General features: G+C 35.3%; 1 long non-coding RNA gene across 1 annotated transcript; it reads right to left on the bottom strand.

Moving 5' to 3' along the window:
* Window positions 1–309: 309 nt before the first annotated feature.
* On the bottom strand, window positions 310–7,443 carry LOC106729992. The gene is made up of 3 exons (XR_004325334.1): window positions 7,250–7,443; window positions 5,603–5,842; window positions 310–1,497 (listed from the first exon to the last, which is right to left on the bottom strand). It is a non-coding gene; the product is annotated as an uncharacterized LOC106729992 (long non-coding RNA).
* Between the last annotated feature and the right edge of the window lie 570 nt (window positions 7,444–8,013).

The raw sequence follows: 8,013 nt of genomic DNA, 5'->3' as shown, positions 1-8,013 counted from the left end.
AGATTTCTGACTTTAAGTCAGACAGAGAAAGACAGACACTATGATATCACTTATATGTAGAATCTAAAAAATACAACAAACTAGTGAATAAAACAAACAAACAAACAAACAAACAAAAATCCAGACTCACAGATATAAAGAACAAACAAGTGATTATCAGTGGGGAGAGGGAAGGAAGGAGGAGCAATATAGGGATGGGGAAAAGAAGGGTTATTATGGGATTATATGAAATCATGTGTGTGAAATTTCTGAAAATTGTAAAGCAATTTAAAGAATCTTTCATTCAATTAAAAAAAAGACAAAGATTTCTGACTTTAAGAACAATGTTTAATTCCACCTTGATGCTTCGACAGTGTAATATGGAACACAATGCAAATGTTGTTTCTATAAGTGGATTCTTATTTAATAATAATAATAATAATATATTTTCTTTTTTTATAGATTAGCATTATGAAGCTCCATGTACTCATCTGAGTTAACATTATTAGGGAGAAAGGAAAAGCAAAAGCTTTAAATAACCCTGAGAAATATTGTTTGGGAGGTTCTGCTCACAAATCACGTTATTTCACAAGATTCTGGGAAGCTTCATTGCTCCCTGCTGCAACTGGGCCATTTTGCAGCATGGTTTTGAGGTGACTCACCTGAAAAATTGAGCTAAAAGCAGACTGAATAAGACGGCTTGCCCAAATGACAGATGTGATATTTGAGACTCACTAAGAGTACAATTCTTAAAGGCGTTCTGTTCTCTTTACCCCTCTCTTTGCTTTTCTCAAGGCTGATCCACTTGGAAAATTTTGGGATTTCTAGCTCATTGGTTAGTTTGACAGTATTCATATTATGACCTTCGCGTCAGTAATAAGGGCTGTGGTAATTTGCACAAGACACCACTTCTATCTCAAATCATCTTAGAAATAACGGAAGAAAATACAAAATAACAGGAAGCAGACATCACTATTTGCAAATTATGGAAAGGAGTTGCTAAAAAAAAACTGGGAACAGTGAATAATTTCTTTTACATTTAATGCAGATTTTTTCAAAATGAAGCAAGTCAAGGAGGACACAGAGTTGACTGATGCTTTCAGAGATGCTCCACTGGTGGCTAGTCTGGAGGGCGGGCCCTGCAGGCCATGGTGGACCTCAGAGAAAGCCCAGGGTGACTACCCGATGCCTGTTCCTGGATGTGAATCCAGAGCAGATGGAAGCACTGTATTAGGAGACCTTAAAGTTCACGTAGGATTCACATCAAGAAGAAAGCTGGCAGTGAGGTGAGATTTCTTCGAGACATGCTTAGTTTTCTGTCTGATGTGGTAAATCAGCAGCAAGCCTGGGGAAGCAGATTGGATAAGATTTTCCATGAACCTGGCATTACAAGTGAACTGAAGAGAAGAAAAAACCAAAAGCCGATCTTTAGTAGAGTGGGTCACCAGAAAGAATTCTTTCTCCAATTCCTCCATCTCTGGGACAGCCAGCTACACATGCAACCTTGCTGCTTAAGGTCTACAAAGAAAATTTTAAGAGAAATGTAAAAGTCAGTGAGGGGGAACCTAAGGGTATAAGCCAACCTCATTAAATATGGATGTACCACAGCAGGAACAGCTCAGTGTGGGACAAAGCAAATAGTCTGTGTCCTGAAAGGAAGATGATGCAGAAGTCTTATTTCTAATAATAATAATAACCATAGGAAAGAGAACAAATTTCGAATAGGCTCTTTGTGCTTTCAGTGAAACTCTGGAAAATATGGAGCTGAAGCATGAGATAATAAAATAAGAGACAGAGGTAAACGAGGAGCTAGCTAGGAGACAGAGAGCATAGAAATTCAACCTGAGTTGGATGAGGTAGGGAAAGAAGAATGGGAACTAAAAAGTAATAGCCCATTTAAAATCTGCATGAGAATGACTAAAATTTGCATTAGAAGGATTAAAATCAAAAAGCTTTTTCTATGATGCAAGGAATCCTAATGTGGAAGACAAATTTGAGAAGCTTTTCCAGAATTCAGATGACGAGGATAAAAGGATGAAATTGATGAGAAAGAGGATGATATACATGGTCCATGTATCCTGGGGATGTAACAGAAGGATGGTGGTGTCTTGAATGACCTTACATTCTGAGTCTTCCTCTGAAATACTGACTGCAAGAATAAATGGGTCTAGACTTTCAGACTTTTGAGGAAGAAATATTCCTTAGAATTTTTTACCTGATTATTCATTTACATAAGAATGCAATTGAAGTGCATGTTCAGATATTGTCTAAAAAAGTATTCTACTAATAATATACTCATTTTAAGCCATGAGAGATTTAAAGAAATTTATTTTATTTTAATTTTCTGGGGTTGGGGAGGTAATTAGGTTTATTTTTATTTGTTTATTTATTTTTAACAGAGGTACTGGGGATTGAACACAGGACCTCGTGCATGCTAAGCACACACTCTACCACTGAGGCATACTCTCCTCTCCATGAGAGATTTTTTAAAATGATAAAAAAGAAAGCAAAATCCAAATTTAGAATGGGGCTGTTTTATTAAAAAAATAACTAATAGTAAATATTGAAAAAATCTGAAATAAAATGGAATCTAAAGGATTATTCTGATTATAGTATAAAATCAATTGAATAGGTCATAAATAGTATTGAAAGGCGATAAAAAATAAAAAAAAAGTCATACTAACAAAAAACAGAACATAGGAGGTCAAGGTAGGGTACAGGTAGAAATAGAAATGTTTTTAAGTTACATGGAAGAGAATAAATAGATATGCCTTTTCTGACATAATTAAAAAAATATAGTTACGTGTGACTTTTTTTCATTGTGAGATAAAACATTCTATTAGAATGGTGCACACAATGGATGTGTAGAAATTCGTGCGTAATTACTAAGTGACAGCAGTATAGCTACCACTGAAGTGAAGAAAGAGCCTTATCCCAGCTTCCCAGAAACCTTCTTTGTTCCTCTCTGATCACAGTTCCATCCTTCCCCACTAATTGCCCCCGGTCCTAACTTCTGTTGCCTTTGGATAACAATATGGTTTGCCTTTGCCTGCTTTTAAACTTAATATAGAATATATACATTATTTTCTGTTTTGCTTTTATGGTTCAACAGTTTGTATCATTCAGGTTTGTTGATACAGTTTAGTTTATTTGCTTTTATTACTTTATACAAGTTTATTGTCATTTATACACTTTACTAATATTTTCTACTATTGATGAACTTTTGAGTTATTTGCAGTTCTTAGCTTGTATAGAGGCATGTCTTTAAATATTTTACAAGGTGATGACATACAGAATTGAAAACAAGATGCATGGTTGAAAAAATAAATTGAACATAATTTATACCTCAAAATAATGGTAAAAAGAAAACAGCAAGGAAGCTTAAAATAGGAGCCTTAAAATGGGATAAAAGTAAATGCAAATTACATGGAATAACTGTGACTATGGTATCCTTTATTAAAAGGTTTTGACTTAGGACTGGGCCAAAGCAATATCTGAGTGAGAGCTTCTTACCATGGATAATCAGAAAATGAAACAATTCTGAAAGGTTAAAGGTGAAAGGGTAGGAAAATCTACATAAACAAAAAACAAACAAAACAACTGGAGTTACAGCAGTAACATTAAACAACTAGGAGACATCATTGTTAAAATAAAAAACAAGTGGAGACCAGCTTTGCAAATTCCCTGGGCAGACAAAACCAGTTTAGTCATACAAATGAAGTTTAATTTAGCTTACTTTGCAAGACTAACTTGACCTGGGGCATTTCTTGCTACGCTTCCGGAAATCAAAAGCAAAACTTGAACTGTTTCCCAAGGTTGACATGACGTAACCATTAACCAAATGCCTATTATTAAGAAAATTCTAATATTGTAACCAATCCCTGTGAAGAATGTAAACTTACTATAGAAGCTGCTTGATAACAATATACCCCTGAGCCTCACTCTGTGTTTTGGTTTGAGTGCTCCTGGTTTGAAAACTTTTTGGTGTGTGCACAATAAAAGTTTGCTAATTATTGCTTTGGTGATTCATTGGTTTTACTTCTGTTATTTCTGAACGTTTGACTCCATGTAATCATTAAATAGGACAAAGAAGGTCCATGATATTTTTAAAAAGTGCAGTACATTTTTATGCTCCAAACTAAAAAAAAGCATATATTTAAAAAGCAAAGTGTTAGAAGTTCAAGAACAACTTAAAAATACAATAGAACTGACAGAATTTAATATGACTTTTTCAGTATTTGACAGATAAAATAGGAAATAAATAAATGCCAAAGACATATCTGAATAATATAATAAATGCAGATGATTTATTAGATATATATTGAGCTATTTTTCTATAAAAAAGGATAAGAATAAAAGATAGTACACAGCTAAAGAATTAGATAAAAAATAACAAATTGGAACTTTAAAGGAGAATGGAGAAATTATGAAAAAATTAATGAAGTTAGAAAACACAAAGAAAATAATTGATGCCTAGATAAAAAAGGGAATGACAGATATTAAAAAATTAAAAATTATAAGCAAATGTTATTTACAGCTCTACCCTAAATAATTTTAAAATCTAAAAAAATGGAGGACTAGGAGGGAATATAAATTATAAAAAGGGTTTCAATAAGAGGGAAAAATAAAATCTCAGCATATGAACAAATGATTGAGCTAAATATTGAAAATGTTTGTCAAAAATTACTTCCTGAAAATGCTTTGGGACCAGAATACTGAGCTGGTAGGCCCTCTCACTCTGTTAAGGACAAGTAAGAACACAGATCAGTGTTGTGACCAATGAATGACCTGTGTCATGGCACACAAAGGGCTGACATTATTTTACAAACTAGTGTTACCCAAACTTGGTTATGAAACTACAAAACAGAAAGCCAAAACCCAATCTCACTTATAAACATAGTCTCAACATGAACTTATAGCAAGTTAAATTCTAGAAAGATGATAGAGTTACATGTTCAAGATTTATTACAAAACTAGTAGGAAATATGGATGAACATTTTGGAGTGTGGAAGGTCTGTTTAAACATAAGAATAAAGGTAGAAACTAGAAAAAATAGTTCATAAATGAATATCGACAATACAATAATCCAAATTAAATATGAGAGCCAAAGAGGAAAAAAAAATCACAAACCTCTGTCAAAGAGCTTATATGCTGAATATGTAAAGGGCTATTATAAACTAAAAAATGAATGCCTTAATAGAAAATTGGGCACAGATGCAAGCAGACAATTCACCAAAAGCTAATGAACTGTACCAATAAACAAATAACTCGGCTTCTTCAGTAATTAAAGCATTAGAAATTCAAACAGCTGCTTGGTATCAAGCTATGATCACTCCACTTTGACCTTGTGGAAGTCCAAAGATACAAGGTCTAAATGTATTCCTAGGACTTATATTCGCCTGTCACCCCTGAATCTGGGTCCCTATTTCCAGGAATTGTTTTGGGAATTATCCAATGCATGCTGATTTTGTCAACATTGAGTTGGCCAGATGTGAAACACGCACACAGATACACACACACACACACAAGGTATGAAGCATTGACAGGTATCAGAGGGAGGAAGTGAGTAGAGGGCTTTATATAGCAACATTTGACAATTTCAAATGGGAAAACAGATACTCACTTCACACCACCGCCTTTGGAGGAATTTTTGTGGTATTGTTCAGGGAGACGCCTCAGCCTTGCAGTACTGGATTGGCTCATTGCTGTCTCTCCCACCTGTGCTCTCTGTGGCTTCTCTCTCCTTTCTCTCTACACCTTCCCCTTCCCTCCCCAGCAGTTTCTCTGGTGCAGGTGGCAGAGCAGTTCCACATTCTGTTGCCGTTGGCATCTGCTGACAATAGTCATCTCTAATGCCATGAGCCTATCAAAGCAGTTTTGCAAACAAGACATTTCTTTAAGGTCTCTACCAATATTTCTTAGGGACATTTGTTTGTTTTTCACTGTCATTGGAATTAGCATGGATGAGTTTGAAAATCCCCAAGTCAAGAATTACTTTTTTTTACCACTTCAGAAATCCTCTTTCAGAGCTTTACATTCTCAAGTTTAGAAGGACCACCTTTACCCCGTCACGTGGTGACCAGTGACAACCTGGTGAGCTGTTCTTGGCTACAGCTATGAAGACTATCATAGTCCCAAAGCACTTTAATTATAGCTAGTAGGGAGTCTGAGGGGTTTGTGTTGGAATCTTGAGTCCCACTCATGATCTACAAGTGTAGAACTGTAACTGGTAAGAATTCCAAGTCATTTGGGCTCTGTATTTCATTAATTGCATGCTATTTAAATATAGGTAAAAAGTTATATGTGGTTAAGAATCGACTATAATTTTAAATAAATTGTAAATTTTTATTTGGGAAAAATCAGATCCCTACAAAGCCTTGACTTAAATAAAAGAGAAAGAGGAATGGGGAATAATTATTTAGTGAGTATCTAAGGGTCCCCTTACACAGACTCTATATGGCCGGTCCTATCATCATTTCCATTTACAGATAAGGATAGAGGCTTAGGGAGGTGAATGCTCATGGTCACATAGCTGGTTAAGTCCTAGAGCCTAGTTTTCATGTGTAATCTTCACAGGAAACTGACATAATAAATGTGTTTTGCTTGCTTAATCTAAATTACATAAATTACCTCAATAATTGGGTTTTCTGTAATGGAAATCTGGTAAGACTTTTGAGAAGCTTGAATTTGCAGCATTTTTCCAGTAGTTCTGTTGTTCTCCTGAGTGTGCTGGTTACCCTTCCTTGATTTAAAAGTTTTTTTAATAATTTCCGTGGTTATAAAAAATTTTTTTTCATTCTTTCCTTGTTGCTAACTTGTAGTCCCAGTATGCCTATTATAGCCAAGACATTGACATTCACTGCTGGATCATTGCAGTTAAGGCACTCTCTTAATTGGAAGGGGGTGAATGTTAATCATTTAAATTATTATTATGATATTTTCAGTGCCAAGAGTGCCCAGAAGGCTTTTTAATATGGAAATCCACCAAATGATAACAGGAAAAAATTTACTCTTCCCTGTGTAGTTATAATTTAAAGGTGAAAATAAGTCCAATGCAGCTAAATAAAATTAATAGTTGGTGTCAAACATTGTAACTTTATGAGCTATGAATAATGTCTTTCTCTAGAGTCTTCTAAGATGTTTGTAGGAAATTAAAAGTACAGCATAGATACTTCATCATCACTTTGTACAATTTAGAATTTAGTTTTTCAGTTTTAATACCCTCTAACATAAGAACAAACCTAATAGGATTAACTCTTAATTTACTTACCCCTAAGACATGAAGATCATTGCTGCAACTTTAGGAAGTGTAAAATCAACGTTAAATTTGGGCAGGTGGCTGAAGACCAGGAGGATTTTTCGTCTGTAATTCTATTGGGCCAGATCCCAGTGGGTCATTTGAAAGTGGCAAACTCTCTTATTCCCAGATCCCAGAGCCAAGAATTTCCTTTATGTCTCTCCCTGTTTGGCCCCTCCCTGCACTTAGCTGTGAATGACATTTCCCATTCCTCAAGAAGCAAACTTGAGTCAGCAATCGCCCACGTTGAGTTTTGGAAATTCTCCAGAACATCACGCTACTTTAGTACCTTTTGGAAGCTTAGGATAGTCATCTCTCCTTGCTTTAAAATAACTGGGATAAAAACTGCTTGTAAGGCTCAATGACAGCCTGCCTCCTTGTAGAGCCTATTATGTGTGAATCACAAAGCATTCTGCAAACCATAACTCAGTTCTTGCAGCTGCCTGGGGTGGGAGCAGATCCCATTAACACTGTTTTACAGATGATCAGGCTGGGGGAGTTTCAATGAGCAGCCTCTCGTTAGGCAATGAGTCAGTGGGAAAGTGGGTGGGTGGCTGGGTGGGGGCTCCTGGAAATTTTGACATGCATCTTGAATGTGATGCATTAATAAAGGTGGGGAATTAATAAATAAATGAGCAAGGTAAATGGAGATCTATTTGAAGAACTGTTTTGCAATGAGCATTAATTGTTCTAATGAATTATTTAAATGGTGTCTTGGCTGAAATGAATCTGAAATT

Source organism: Camelus ferus, chromosome 1, assembly GCF_009834535.1.
Source record: "Camelus ferus isolate YT-003-E chromosome 1, BCGSAC_Cfer_1.0, whole genome shotgun sequence".
Classification (NCBI taxonomy): Eukaryota; Metazoa; Chordata; class Mammalia; order Artiodactyla; family Camelidae; genus Camelus; species Camelus ferus.
The sequence above is the reverse complement of the archived record's forward strand: the minus strand, read 5'-3'. Positions and strand labels throughout refer to the sequence as shown.